The following is a 16,353-nucleotide window of genomic DNA, read 5'->3' on the forward strand; positions in this document are numbered from 1 at the left end:
TGCTTTGATCAGCCTAAGTACAGGTCATTCAACTGGCTGCATTGTAATTGTAATTGTAGAATGCCCATCTGCTCCCAAATGTCATCTTTCATGCCTTACGGTGGTGTCTGGAACCATTATTAAAATCACTTTGGGAACTGAGGCACTTTTGGTTTATTTGTGTCTATATGTGAGTGTGTGTATATAATGAGCTGTGCAAATGGCATGGCACTTGTCATTTATATATTTACATAAAATCAATAGTTGTCAGAGGAAAAGAAAACATTGCAAATTACCTCAAATGCAGGTATTATGATCTAGATGTGTTGGAAGGACATTCCCAGGGAATTGAATATTTGGGAAAGGAATTGACAAATTATGGAATAAAGTTGAAGAGAAAGGTTTATGCAGACGCTAAGCGGTAAAAAGAAAGTTCCCACAGAAGCAAAATCACCATGGTTTTTCTCAATTTCCTCCTGTTCAAGTAACTACAAAGAAAGAATTTGGGTATATACATATATATGCACAAAGTAAATATGCTTCCTCAATTTCTTAAACACCGCAGAAAATCAAATTTATTATTTATTTTTCCTGATAGGAAAATAAACAAGTGTACTCATTTCATCACAGTCCCTGAAAACACTCATGAGTGGATCCAGTGCAAAACTGTATTAGACTGGAATACCAGAATTATACTGGACTATGATGCATTTTGACAAAAAATGATGTGTTGAATGCTACAAAATCTCTTAAACTTTTTATGAAAAATGTTTTATCCAACTTAAGAATATTTAGGCTTAATTTTATTTCCTCATTTCTTTGTACAAGTAAGTCCTGATGGCTATAGGTGGGACATGTGGATGGCATGTGAATAATGACCCTTCTGGATGATTGATAGTTTCAGTTCACTAAAAGTGTTTGTTTACAAGTTTAAGCAGTCAGGCATCTGGCATGGCAGCGCCCCTTTCTCTTGCTGTCAAGGCCCCTAGAGCCTGACCGGGACAAGAAACATCACATATACTGAGAGAAGTGCTAAAGGCTATGAAATGCTTCCAGCATACCCCATCTTTCATAGAACAATTGATATATCAGATATAATAAATATTGCATAACCTTCAGGATTTTGGCAGTGGAAGTCGAAGCTCAGAACTTTCACTTTTTTCACTATTAAATGATTTTTTTAACCCTGAAATCTCCAACTCTGTATAGCATGATGACGTTTTTAAATCACGAGAAGAGGGAAGGTTCTGCAGGTTTTACAGGAACACATGAAGTCTAAGATATATTACGGAGCACTCATATAAAAATTTTTAAGAAAAGATTCTGTTTACGAAGATGATAAGCACTGCAAGCTTTCACATTTTCTCCCAGTGCTCAAAGCATTTTTTTTTTTCCTCCGGAACAAGTTTTTGCTGCAGCGACTCCCTCTAGAAGCTCCGTGAACCGAGGAAAGGGAACGGAACACCAAACACATCCTTTCCAGTAAACAAACGGCAGGCAGAAGGAGGAAAGTTTGGCTAGGAAGATCAAAAAGATCGGAGATTTTCTGGAGTGGTAGAATAGATTCATTCTATTCCCCAGTCCCTTCTCCACCCGCCTTCCCAGCCTCTCCTCTCACTGCCCCACTGGCCCCACTCTCCGCCCCATCTTCCTGCTAGAGCTGTGCCAGCAGCAATCTTTTAGAGCGCACAGAAACGGCAGTCCCAGCGAAGGCAAGAGCTCATGCAGCGCCGAAAGCATTTAGTTTCTTCAGGACTGCTTCTGAAAGGGTCGTGAAGTCCAATGATGCCCACGTTGATCATAAGCCTGGATTTTGTTCCCTCAATTGCCTCGGCTGACCCCAGCAGAAGCCCAGTCAAGGGGGCGGCCCCGCACCTCTCAGGGAGTTGATATGCAAAATAGTTACGTCAGATGGTGGGGGCGGGGCACGCCCGGGTTGAGTGGCAGCAGTTCTTGCTTTGGGAGGAGGCGCGAGAATCAGCCTGGTTCAGTGACTGAGACAAACTGGAGGTGAGAGGAGCTGGTGCTGTCCACTGTGCTGTCGGTGCTGAACCTGGGGCGCGAGCGGACCGGTTGCTCCAGTACCTCGAGGCAACGCCCTCTTGCACCCTCTGTGCCCTGCGGGACCCGCTTCAGCAGCTGGACCATATCAACTTGACAAAGGAGTGTGGGATCCGACGTGGACGAGAGTCTTCCTCTGTTTTCCACCTGGGCGCCCATTCAGGCGTGACTTTGGAGATTTCTATAGTTTCAGACCAAACTATTTTATCCTTTCCCAGCTAAGACCATCTTTTTAGATTTTTTAATCATTATTATTATTGTGATTTATATATCCACATCGTTTAGGAATCTTTCTGGGAGACTTTTTTGACTGTTAAAATAAGGTAAGAAAAAGAATATCGTTATAAATGTTTAAAAATAAGGGAGCAATGCAGATTGCCATACAAAAATTTAAAAGCAAGTTCTGATTATTTTTGTAATTTGAAATGGGACTTTTAGCAGTGATTGCAATAATTATTTTAATAATTACTATTATCGTTATTATTACAAGAGCATCTATTGGTGATTATGCACAGAATTCTAGAGGGGAAGTTGAGAGCTTTGTTTTTTTGTGAAGTTAATGTCATCATGTTACATCTTGCTTTATAAAGATAAATATTTGTAAAGTAACGCTCTGGCATGGCTCAAGGAATAGGAACCATTCAATGCAAGCCCCCAAATATGTTACTAAATTACAGTAAATAAATCAACCAACAAGTTGTTTAAAACAAATGTGACCTCAAAAAAATTTGAATGGACTAATCTCTGATTAATCAATATTACCTCTGGTATGTAAAGCATAAACTGCAAAGTGCAGAGCTCTCAACATTTTTCGGAGGGGAGGTGGTAGGGATAGGAGCATTTATATCATGTTGGGTTTATTTAGATGTGCTGTTATGCAGTAGATCCAAATAAAACTTGTGAAACTAAGTCTCTGGAAATTCTACACCCCAAGGTCATGTGTATTTCCAAGTTGGGGGCTGTTTGTTCTGCTATTGACTAGTAAATGTCACCCCCTCCTCGCCCCCTCAGGTTGGAGGTGGATGTAAACGGGAAACTCTGATTTAATAACACAGTGTTAGCTTGTATTATAGTCGCTAGTGCTGTTGGTAATTGAATGGAACTGGGAAGCGTGGGCTGAGAAAATGTCTCGCTATTTCAGCAATGTTTAACCTCTTGCATGCTTAGCAGAGAGCTTTTCTCTACTTAGGAGATTTTCTTTTGAAGCTATGTTCCTTTTTTCAACTGGCAGTGTATTTTGAGTGTGTACAGAGAAAGAATTCTGTGCAGAAAAACCACTGAACAGTACTTCTCATAGCGAACAATGATTAAATGATAGAAGTTAGCCAGTGCTCTGTGTATTGCTTATTACTATTTATGACTTCATTTGACAGGCATGATGATTTGATAAATAAAATTATGATCTTTTATTTATATCATTTAGTGACATTAGATTAAGGATAAACGATAGCTGGGAGGACATGGGGGAGTTCATTTACATCCCAGGGAGAGAGTTCAGGATGCAACTAGACGTCCTGTATTAATAAGAATAGGTAAAATAAAAGCTGTTTCAGACTTAATAAGTATCGTTCAACTGATTAGCGCTATGTTTTTCAGCAACCAAGAGTACACTAAGTTAACTTTAAATATTTGTATATTTTTAATTATCATAAAAATTTCTACTCTACTTGCATTACACTTAACAAGGATGAACTTTAGTTTTAGAGTTTATGATGTAAAATAATTCCTTCCGGTAGAGATTTTTCATTTTATTGACAGTACAGTCCTACATGAGAGTAACTGTTACAAGAAATAGATATTATCAACACTAGAGGTTGAATGTAAATCCCCTTAAGTCGTCCCCATGTTTTACCCTGGGCAGATATTCTTTGTAGGACTCCTGTCAGTCATGTGATCTTCCATTAAATGTTGACGCAAATTTTTAAAGACTAAGCAGGTAGAGAAGCAAAGTAGGATATATGAAACATTGGGCCATGAACCTTATTCCAAACAGCCTTCTTTAAATGAATATAGAATAACTCTGCTCTTCTATCCATTTTGAAATTTTCTCTTTGAAACTAATTATTTTGGTATAAACACTCAGTGGAATTTTACACAGAATTATGGCTTCTTTTAATTTCAGGGTTTTTTTATTCTATTGAAACATCAATATATATTTTAATTTTATAACTTACTTGAAAGGCAGTAGCATATAGAAACATTGTATTCATCCATATGTGTTTGAGTATCTCACTGATTTCTTTTTGCATAAAGTTTCCCAAGATGTATGTCTCTGTTTCAAATTATAAACAGTTACCTTGAACTACCAATATCTGGAATTCTTTCAGACGAAGTTTCATGTTTCCATAGTGAGATGTTTAAGTGCTAAAATCAAAATAAGCTATTGGCAATAACAAAACCGGTAAGATAGATTTGATGAAATTGAAAAGGTAAGGTATTAGAAGCATTTTCCCCCGATTTCTTTTTATACATTTAGCTTTTATATCTTAGTTCTCATGTAAGGTAAAATTGGGTGACCATAACAAACCCAAATTTAGCACATGAGAGATACTATTTGGGTATAGAATGTGATTCTTGCTGTAAACAAATAAAATCGCCACCTTTGAAAACACCTGTTAGAGATATTCAAATGTGGTGGCCTTTCATTAATTCTTTGCTCCACAAAGGAATGACCATACTTTGGAGTTATAACTTGTCTGTGTGAAATTCAAAGGAATATTCAATACCACAACAATAGATAGCTTGCTAAAGCATTAATTTCATTTCATTGCATGGGCACTACAAGTGTATATAGCACTTTTTACTTCAAGATAATGAACTTTTACAAAGTTTATAAAAAATTATTGAAATAATTTAATTGTATGTCACATGACATGCTCAAGTTGTCTTTCTAGTTTCACAATTTCTTAAAGCATGTTGATCTAGATAAAAATTAAAATATGATATTACTGGATAGATGTCTTATTTCCCCTTACAAATAAGATGAATAACTATGTTTGTTTGGTAGGACTTAAGTTAAAGGTGAAACAATTTGATCTTACATTATCGGGGCTAAATATTGCTTTCTTTTTTTCTTCTATTTACTAACATGTACAATAGAGAAATAAAGGAAGTAATAATAAACTTGAAATATGCTACAAAGTTTTAGTGAATTGACTTTTTTTTTTTTTTTTTCCTTTTTCTCCCCAACGCCCCCCGGTACATAGTTGTGTATTCTTCGTTGTGGGTTCTTCTAGTTGTGGCATGTGGGACGCTGCCTCAGCGTGGTCTGATGAGCAGTGCCACGTCCACGCCCAGGATTCGAACCAACGAAACACTGGGCCGCCTGCAGCGGAGCGCGCGAACTTAACCACTCGGCCACGGGGCCAGCCCCAGTGAATTGGCTTTTTAAAAGTAACTTTTAGAAATATATTTAAGAGATTATGCAAGTAACAGTTTATTTAGAATTTTCTTTGACTAATGGCCGCTTTTCATGTTGAATGCTCATTTGTCAATGAAAGCAAAAGGCCTGGATTGATACATTCCTATTAGTCCTTCATCTTTGCCCTAAATCAACATACTAACTCTAATATTTTTTATTACCTACTATATTATAGAATTCAAAAGAGTCTTGTGAACTAATAAGCTAGAAAAAATACTTCCTGTTATTAACATCATTGTAACAGCCATGTGACCAATTATCCTTTACCAAACAGACATAATCACCTTCTGCTTCAACACATCCAATGTCCTTTGGGCATAGTCTACTTAAGGTGAGCTGTAGGATCTTTTGTGGACAATCCTAATTTTCCCATTAAATAGGTCACCACACAACAAAACAATTGATCCCCTTGTGCTTTAATCACCTTGGTATTGAGAAAGTTAATATTTTTATAATAGATGAGATAATGTTTATGATAAATTCAGAATTCCAATGAGTCTTAATATGGATTTTCTGAAAAAGTAAGAATTAAACAATACTATAAGTTCTTGATATAATGAGTAATGTGTGTGTATATGATATATATTTATATGCATTATATATATATAATTTTTAGTAAATTCTACTCTACCATAAATATGTAATGGCAATGATCTGGAATATACAAGTTCAAGAAATGCTACTTAATACAAAAATAATTTTCATAATAAGCTATAATACAATGTATAACTTTTAGTGGCAAATATGTCTTCTAATTACTGTTATTTTATATTTAAGCTAATATGCTTGAGCACACACCAGTTTTTTGCCATGAAAATGTTGTTCATTAGCTCTCATGCTATGGTAACGGAAGGGACACTTGGAAATGAAAATTTTCGAGGAATAAGAAACAGAATGGATGTGTGCATAATGTAGAGTTTACAGTACTACATTGATTCTGAGAAAATATGAGTTTTGATAAAGGATTTGAAAGTTACTCTCTTTAAGAGACACCTCAGGGTTACTTCCTATACCTTCAGTTTACTTCCTGTATCTTCCGATAGCAAGCCACGAACTTCTAAGAAACAGAGCCTGGATATCCCTAATCTAAAATATTTTTATCCTTGTGTATCAGTGTTCTCATGTATAGATGTGGTAAAATGTGGAAAGAAGAGTTGCTTAACTCTGAACTTTCTTGCTTTAAAATCACGTAATTACTATTAATTTGATGTGTCTTTTGATATTGAATTATGAAAATTTCTAAAGCAAAGTGGTTGCTTAGTGAGTTCGTTTGCATATCAATACAGACAGTATTATTCCAATTCATAACTAGTTTATACCACTGTTAGAAATTCTAAAGCACAATGCAAAAGATTTGAAAATACTTTTTTTCATTGAGTTCTATTTAAATATGTTCATTGTAAGTGACAGTTAAGAGAAACTTATTTTGTTGATCTATTTTCTCTAGGCACATAGCACCAAGGTAGCAATTAAAACATACAAGCCTGAACTATGTTCCCCAAAGATGATGATGAAATGGAAATAATTTACCTTTCATGATTAGATCACTTCTACCAAACACTTTATATAACGTTTTAATGATCACCAAGGCCTTATTTTTTCTAATCTCTAAACCCTCAAAAATAAAAATAAAGGTTTTTACTCCCATGAAGTGACAAATGCCCCCATGCACTCTGTTGTTATGTGCCCCTTTTTCTCAAAGCCACAGTAAATGCTGTGGTTCTGATATCAACGAGATTCTGAACTGCCTCATTTAAGATTAATGAAGTGGTCCCATTCATCTTTCCAAAGAAAAGGACCAATGAGTTGCTACTAGTAAACACATTTGCTGTCTCATGGTGGATTACCTGTTGATATTTCAGCATAAGGCCTTTGAGCCTGGATTTGCTTATATAAGAAGAGGAACAAGACAGTAAAACATATTACTCAAAATATTAATATGTGTAAATATATATATTTTATCCATATTTATACATGTGCATATGTATTTTATTCATCTTATCCGTATTAAGTTATTTAACATTTACATAACCATGTAAAAAGTTCACATTATCTTCATTTTAGATATGAGATAGCAGAAATTCTGATCACAGCTCTCCACATCTCCAGCCTGTGGTCATACAACCAGAACAGGTGGATTAGAGAATCAAACCAAGTTCAGTCCTCCTGCAACAGCACTGTGCACTTGTATCACTTCTGTTTAGCTCAGATATTCAACTGGGTGTGTCTTATTTAAAACCAGGCTTCCTCCTGTGATGCTTTCTTTACCAAATGTGAATACTTCTCTTTCCCTTTTCCCAAGTCTTTCCCTTAATCATTAAGTTATAGTGAAATGATTTTATGGCATAGATTCTTTAGTATACACACTTTAGAATGCACAATACCAGAGATCTAAGGGAATTTTCCTCTATATTTAATGTTAGACAGGTGCTACATTATTCGATCTCATGACTATTCAAAATATTAGAAGCAGACAACATTTCCCTTTCTTTTTCAAACAGAATAAGAAAGAATAGAATAAGGCAGTTAATGTTTCTTAAGAGTTCAAGTCTTTTTTCCCTAAAAAGTCCTACTAGATGCCAAACTCAAATACAAATATATATTGAACTTCAGCCCACGTCAATCACTCACCACTTATGTTATTAACTACTACTCATCTTTAAACCTTGAGGTTAGTTAGCTGCTCATATTTCAAATAGTCTGTGAAATAAAATAGTAATCAAAATAAAATTAGTAGTTTTGAAGCACAATACAAAAGAGGTAGTCTAAAGTGGGGTCTTGAATACTTAGGTAATGTTAAATACTTTATTCTATTATTTCTTACACTATCTGAGGTACAAAGGAAATATTGACCACTAGTTGATACTCTTTGTTTTCATACAGCATTTAGGCCAACTGGGTAAGAGAAGAGGTGAATACTGGCGGCAGTAATTATAACGCAGCTCCCAGGTGCGCCACAGAGTTGCATCAGCCTCCCTGGTGAATCCTCATTATCGAAGTTTTGGGTTGTCCTTATTAAATGGATCCCAAAGGAGATAGAAAAGTTTGATTTGTGGAGAAAGGTTAACTTAAAAGTGGAAAGATTTATGGGGTTTTTATTAAATATTTTACATATTGGTTAGCAATACCCAATGTTTTACTTTTGAAATGAAGCCTGGTATAAAAGTTTTTAATCTTGAACTTTCTGTACCACTTTGTATGCTATGCTTTTCACTCACTGCTCCTCATTCTCTGTGGAGCCCCGAAGGGAAGTCCATTCACTTCAACAGCTACAATTATTCTCTCTTCACAGATATCTTCCAAGTCTACAGCTCTAGCCCACATTTGAACTCCATTAATGTATTTACAAAGGTGTGCTAGACATTTTAACTCTGATTTCATGGTGACAGCACAAACGCTATGAACTCATCTTCTCATCCTTAGCATGGTCCCCCATCCTAATTTTTCTGCCTGTCAGTTAATGACATACTCTTTTTCCATTCACCTTGGTCCGAAAATTCATAGATGCTTTAAACTTACATCATTCTTACTATACTATATGCAATGAGTTCCCATGTTTTGATGTTCTTCCCTTTGTAATACAGCTTTATCTAATACTCTATTTTCTATTTTCTCCTCTTATCATTTTTACCTTGACTTAGACTATTCCAACTCATCTAGAATTACTTTGACATTGTCTACCTTGACCTTCTTTCTTTCTGAAGTAGTAATAATTAACGATAATAATAATAGCAAGTAAAAGTTTTGATGATTCTTAATATGCCATTCAGGGTGTTAAGTATTTATAAACATCATTTTATTTCACATGTGCAGCCCCATGGGGTAGATATTGAGAATCCAAAGCTTAAAGAGTTGTATTGCCCACAGAGCTGGGAATCAGACCAAGCTCTGTCTGAAACCAGCTGCATGATCATAATCGTTATGCTCTGCTGATACAGACTTCATACCTCTTCTAAATTCTTCTTGATTAAAGTAAGCTTTGAAATGTCACTGTGTTCAGAAATCATCAGTAGATCTCTAATTTTTGCTATATTAAGTTGAAATTCTTTGCTTGTTTTAAAGATTCTTCTAACTGGTTTTAGATCCTGCAAGTAATCAATCTGATTTTCAATTTTCTCATATGTGCAATATACATATGTAAAACAGAGATGGATCAAAATATAAAACATGATGCTTTCCCTTTGTATAAACACAAAGCCCTACCTGGACTCTTGTATTTTGAAGAATCCCGACCTACCCCCCATTCTGTTTTCAGCCAAATGTTCTCACAGTATAAGAGCATATTGTGCTTGTATGTGCTTTTCAGAGTCTCTGTAGTTTTTTTGCAACAAAGGTTATATCAGTGTCACCCTGGATATCACCAAGATGTCCATGTTTTTTACATGTATATGTTTGTGATTTATTGTTGCATAAAATTTGCCATAACTCTAGTGGCATAAACATTTATCTCACAGTTTCCATGGGTCACAAGTGTGGGTACAGACTAGCTGGATCCTCTGCTCAGGATCTCACATCAAGGTTTCAGCCAGGGATAGGCTCTTATTAGAGGCTCAGCCTCCTCCTCCAAGATCACTGGCTGTTGGCAGGATTTACTTCTTTTACCTCAGAATTCATGGAAGATTACTTCTTCAAGGCCAGATAAGAATCCCGCTGACTCTTTTAGTTTCTAACCTCGGGAGTTGCCTTTAAAGGGCTCACCTCGTTAGGTCAGGTCCAGCTTCAATAATCTCCTTTTTGATGTAGGTAAAGTCAACTGATTTGGAACCTTAATTGCATCTTAAAATCTTTCCTCTTGGCCACTTAACATAACGTAATCACAAGAGCAAGATCACATCGCCTTTGCCATATTCTGTTGGTCAAAAGCAAGTTAAACGTTCTGCCTACACACAAGTTAAGGTAATTATACAAGAGTGTGGGTCATTGGGATTCATGTTAGAATTCTGCCTGTCATACTTGGTTCAAGTTCTAGTTGAACCTTAGAGTCTTCCTTCATTGCTGTAGTGCCACTGAGCTCTTCTCTCTCACACCCAGCATCTATGACCTGAACTATGCAGTGGACAGTCTGGCATTGCATTTGGATTTTATAATGTGTCTTAGGCTGTTCTTTCTAACTAATCTTAAACTCTTTTTAAAGGAAGATACCTAGGAATTTCTTCCATGTGTGCAAAATGTTGTTTAAAATTACTTCAAATATATATTATTTAATCCTTATTGAACTTTATTTTTTTATGTTTGCTTCCATTATGTAGTGTTTTGTACATGTAAGATTAGAATAAATTTGTGCAGTGCTTTGCACATATAAGACTCTAATAGATTTATGCTCATGGTTGGCTAATGTTTCTAGATTTTAGATTTTGGTTATCTACTCTGTTTTCACGTTTTTGTCTTTGATCTCCAACTACTTGAAAATATAAAATGATAAGATTATTATCTTGTTTCAAGGAACATGGAATCTTTCCATGCAAATCAGTCAGGAATTTATATTTAATATTATGCCTTAAAGATGATATAGAAATTATATAAAAGGTGAAAGTGATAGTTACATTTAGTATTTAGGAAAAGTACAAGAAATTTATTTTATATTTACTTTGAAAGAAAAGCTTTACATTTTAAAAGAATGTTGCCTTCAAAAGAATATCACACATATGATACTAGTAACTGTGTTCTTGTTTATTTGGTGTGAGGACTGGTAAATAATTAGACAATTACTTTTACTAACATTAATTATACAGAAACATTTCATTGCACTTATATCTTTTATAGTTTACATACAATTAAGGTGATTTTATCTTCAAAAAAGCTAAAGAAAATTAAATGACAGAAATTCAATTTTTAATTTCAATAAACAATAATTTTTTAAAAAAATACCATATTTATTATAAAATACATTATTAATTCAGTAAATATTGATTAAATACCTACTATGTCTCAGGTACCCATTTGGGTGCTGGGTGTTGAGCAGGAATGAGAGAGACAAAGTTCCCACTCTCCTTTTCCTGTGCAAAGACACAATAAGCAAACTAATAAAGGCAAAAGATAATGTCTGATGTTGATAAGTATTATGATGAAAAGTAAAACAGGTAAAGGATTACTAAGGGATAAGAGTGTTACCTCAGATAAGGGTTATCCTAGGAGCCATCTCTGCCATTCTGAGATAACATTAAGTAGTTTCTGATAAGTTAACATTAGTTGTGGCTATTGTGAATAATACTGCAATGAACATGGAAGTGTAATATCGCTTTGATATCCTGCTTTCAATTCTTTTGGATAAGAGGCAGGATTGGTGGATCATATGGTAATTTTATTTTTTAAGGAAAGTCCATACTGTTTTCTATAGTGGCTGTACCATTTTATATTTCTCTAACAGTGCACAAGGGTTGCAATTTCTCCACATCCTCATTAACACATTACTTTTTGGTTTTTTTGATAATAGCCATTCTAACAGGTGTGAGGTGATATGTCATTTGGGTTTTGATTTGCATTTCCCTGATCATTAGTGATGTTGAGCATCTTTTCATGTACCTGTTGGCCATTTGTGTCTGTTCTTTGGAATATCTCTCTCAGTCATGAATGTCAAATTATTGGCAAAAACCGAAAAATTCCATCAGGAAAAAAGAAATTATTCTTTTTGTGATTTTCTTGTTAATGAAAATTAGTTCTCTTGTTTGGCACTACAATATATTTAAAATATGTTATTTAGATTAATTTTTCTTTCCACTTTTAAATTCACTATACAGAGCATTTTGCAACTACATTCTGGGACTTAAAGTTAATTTCTGAAAATTAGTTTGTACTGTTTGTGTATTGTACAGTTTATTTGTTCAGAACTTCACATTCTTTCATAGAAAACTGAAGTCCTCTGAAATCTATGTTCCTTTGAGGCAATGATCCAATGAGCTGGTATTTATACCAGATGATCCATTATCTCAGACACTATGGCATTATTAGGGAAAGAGAAATGCTTAGAATGCCTTTTGGGTTTGTGCACATGCTTGAGAAACCACAGTGTTTACTAGTTATTATGTAATTATGTTTTTTTACAAAAGGTATGACATCATGGGACCATGTAAAGAGGAACCAAAGAAAATAAATGTAATAAATATACATCCACAACTTTACAAAATAAATGCAACAGTTAGATGCACAATATCTCAATCCTTTGGCAGAGTCTCAAAAGTTAGTGCATTTACAAAAAAGTAAGGCTTGAAAGAACTTGTACAAATCGTGCCAATGCTATGCCTGAATTATTTCCTTTGGTGAGATTTGTCATGAAGCCATAATTAATGGAGCTAAAAATATTAAAAAGTGAAGAGAAAAATTTGTAGGCAATGCTTTGCATTTTAAATCTGCATATTTACAATTCATAACAACAAAAATTTCAAATAAATACCCTCTACAACTGTTTATTTATTTATTTATTTTGGCAAGTGTCCTGTTTCCCAAGTTTCCTGAGCTCTCAGGAAGCGGAAAGGCTTTCACTGAGTTTGTCTCCTTGTCTGTGCACAGATAGTATGACTTAATTGATAATGCATGGAGGAGAACTGTGTGCCCAGCTGTGAAAACCGCTCTAGATGCTAGCACTCGACTGGACATCTCGTTAATTATATATGTTTTGTTGAATATCTCGGTTAGGGTTAACAACTGTCTAAAAGTCAGTAGAGGGAGCACAAGGAGGCATTAAGGATATTTTGATACCAGCTTTCTAGTGTCACTATGCTTCTCCTCAAAAATAGTCTTATTCATGTGTAGGAAGTAAAGATATTTTTAAGTGCAAAATAACCTTTCTGAAGTGAAATTCATGATTATTTAAATAGTTGAAGGTGCTGCAAGATTTCTCTCTATATTTCTTTGTCCGATTTATTACAATAAATGAATGAGTTTGATATATAAATTGTTGGAACACTATGAAGACCACCTTGTGAGCCTGAGGTTTTTACTGCCCCAGTTTTTAGGTCTTAGCACAGGGTTCTTGATCCAGAAAAGAAAACATGAAAAATAGGGGCGTAGTATTGAAAAGACTTCTATAAAACATCAATAGGCTTAAATTAAGCCTGTGACGGTCATAAGAAATGACTGTCCATATCCGAAAAGTTTACTGGCTGGCTTAAATACACTGGGCTTAAACATGTGTTTTTATTGCACTGCAACACCTGTAGCAGCATCCTTTTAAAACTCAAAAACTGGTGCAAAGCTGAAGGACATCCATCCTCTGAAACTCTTACACAGAACTGATGTTTGTACTTGGCAACTAAGGAGCCACGCCCCTTATTTACATATTTTATAAATGTGAGAGAGTAACAACTATCTCAGGGTATCTTTTCTTTTTTTAAAGATTTTATTTTTTCCTTTTTCTCCCCAAAGCCCCCCGGTACGTAGTTGTATATTCTTCGTTGTGGGTCCTTCTAGTTGTGGCATGTGGGACGCTGCCTCAGCGTGGTTTGATGAGCAGTGCCATGTCCGCGCCCAGGATTCGAACCAACGAAACACTGGGTCGCCTGCAGTGGAGCGCGCGGACTTAACCACTCGGCCACGGGGCCAGCCCCAATCTCAGGGTATTTTTGATTGGGACTTTGCTTTATGATATTTCAAAATCTGCTGAAAATATAAGACTTGCTAATGTAGAATAAATTTTAAAATTAAAATTTTACTTTTTTTTTCTATGTACCAGAGAGTATTAAACACACTTAAGGGTTTAGTTCAAAACTTACCATGCTGTAAGAATGAGCTATTCTTACATAGCAGCATTCTTGAAAAGGAAGCAAAATTTTATTGCTAATAACATCTTTTTCTTTTTAATTGGCACCTGAGCTAACAACCGTTGCCAATCTTCTTTTTTATTTCCCTGCTTTTTCTCCCCAAATCCCCCCAGTACATAGTTGTATATTTTAGTTGTGGGTCCCTCTAGTTGTGGCGTGTGGGACGCTGCCTCAGCGTGGGCTGATGAACCCTGCCACGTCCACGCCCAGGATCCGAACCAGCGAAACCCTGGGCCGCTGAAGCAGACTGGAGAACTTAACCACTCTGCCACGGGGCCAGCCCCCTAATAACTTCTTAACGTGATTTCAGTGTGACAGTATTATTCAGTCTTGATTTAATACTAAATTGATCATTTCTTTCCTTACATAATGGTATTTTTAGAATTAATTGCCTTCTATAATACAGTTAAATTTAATACTAAAATATATGATTTATTGAGATAATATGAAATTGCATTTTAGTAAAATTTATATAATATTTACTATTGTTTGGCGTGCAGTTTTTATATCAATGCCAAGTGATCTACAAACATTTGAAATGTATATTTGAAATTCATTCAAAGTTTTTATATTTCTTATAAAATTTCCCCAGAAATTGAGTTACTTGGGAAAGTCACCTGATCATTCTTAAGTTTAGAAATGGCTATTGTCATATCATTTTCTATGATGATTACATCAAAACATTTAGGCTGGTAATGCTTCAGCTGTTTGACCAGAGTGTTGTCTGTTACAATTTTGTTAATTTAACAGAGAAAATTGTGCTTTCCTCATTCTTATTTACATTTACTCATTAGTGAATGTGACATTTTAATATCTTTCTTAGAATTAATCATCTGTTGTAAATTTTCTCTGTGTGTCTTTGCCCGTTAATCTGAGAACTTTAACTTGATTTTCCAGAATCAATGCAAATTTGATTCTATGAAACAGTAATAATAATAGTCATTGTTTATTGATCAATTACTGGGCTTCAAGCAAGATTCTAGACATCGTATAAGTTATTTCACTAAAGCTTTAGACGAGCTTTCGAGGTAGAACCAAAGCCGAGCCCAAAGCTTCTGGGGAGGGTAAAGTCCACACTGTCACAGACAGGAGTCACACATGGGCCTCCCAGGCTCACCGCTGCATGTCTATATATTAAGGACCCTGTAATTTGTGTGTTATATTTTCTATGCAAGCTGATTTTTTCAATGTCTAAAGTTGTCAATAAAAATATATTAGGCCCAGTATGTTTTTCGAGAAAACACTTGGGTTTCTCCAGTACATAGAGTACTTCTTCAAAGACATATCTTGAATATCTAAGGTTCTAAACAAAGATATATTATTTCAATGTAACCCTGATTATCCGTTACTTTTTAATGAAGAAATTCTATATTGTTAGCAAAAAAGCAAAAGCACTGTGAATTATAGCTTTGCCTAATTTAGAGGGAAAATAAAACTAATTTTATTAATGCAATTTTATCTCTTTATTTTTCATTCAAGTCTTATCACTAAATACAGGAATTTCAGAATTTCTATTTCTGGCATAGGGCATACTCCAAATATTTAATCTTAGAATCAGATGTCAAACTGAATATAAAACTGAAACTGACTTATGAATTAAGTAAAATCATAAGACAGCATGTTTACTAGGGACAAAAATATTTCTTAAAATCGTCTTATTTTTGTAATAGTTATTTAGATATGTGTATATCTATACCAATGTAGATATAAATATATAGACAAATCGACAGAACCTACATTGACTTTTCAGTGGGAGCAATATAGTTGACTTTTCAGTGGGAAGAATCTTTATTATTGTCTAATTCTATAATGAGAAAACTAAAATTAAGCCACTTCATTTTAATTGGAATTAGATTCAACCATATAGGAGTAACATTTCAATTACTCCACACTTCTAGATTTTTGTGTATAATTCTGAACAGAAACATAGCCACGTCCTTTTGGGGGGTTGTTGCTGTAATAACTTTTGACTAGTAGAACTCCATTTATGAACCTCAAGGCTATAATCCCTGGTGAATAACACAACAAAAGATTTTGATTTTGACTTTACAACATTTTTCTTCACATAAACTTAAGTAATGTCAAACACTGTTTTTAATGTAAATTCTTTTCAGGCTGAGTACTAAATGTGGAACT

At 34.9% G+C, this 16,353-nt stretch overlaps 1 protein-coding gene across 4 annotated transcripts in view; it reads left to right on the forward strand.

The window, feature by feature from the left end:
• The first annotated feature begins 1,460 nt into the window (after positions 1–1,460).
• The window catches only part of FSTL5 (follistatin like 5), a 718,252-nt gene continuing 703,359 nt past the window's right edge, over positions 1,461–16,353 (forward strand). For 2 of the 4 annotated variants that reach the window (XM_008519643.2, XM_008519645.2), the window contains exon 1: positions 1,896–2,363. The gene's annotated coding sequence lies outside the window, so the exon portion shown is untranslated. Of the gene's footprint in view, positions 2,364–16,353 lie in introns of all 4 variants that reach the window. The other 2 variants (XM_008519642.2, XM_008519644.2) reach the window with 2 other exon arrangements.

Source organism: Equus przewalskii, chromosome 2, assembly GCF_037783145.1.
Source record: "Equus przewalskii isolate Varuska chromosome 2, EquPr2, whole genome shotgun sequence".
NCBI classification, from domain to species: Eukaryota; Metazoa; Chordata; class Mammalia; order Perissodactyla; family Equidae; genus Equus; species Equus przewalskii.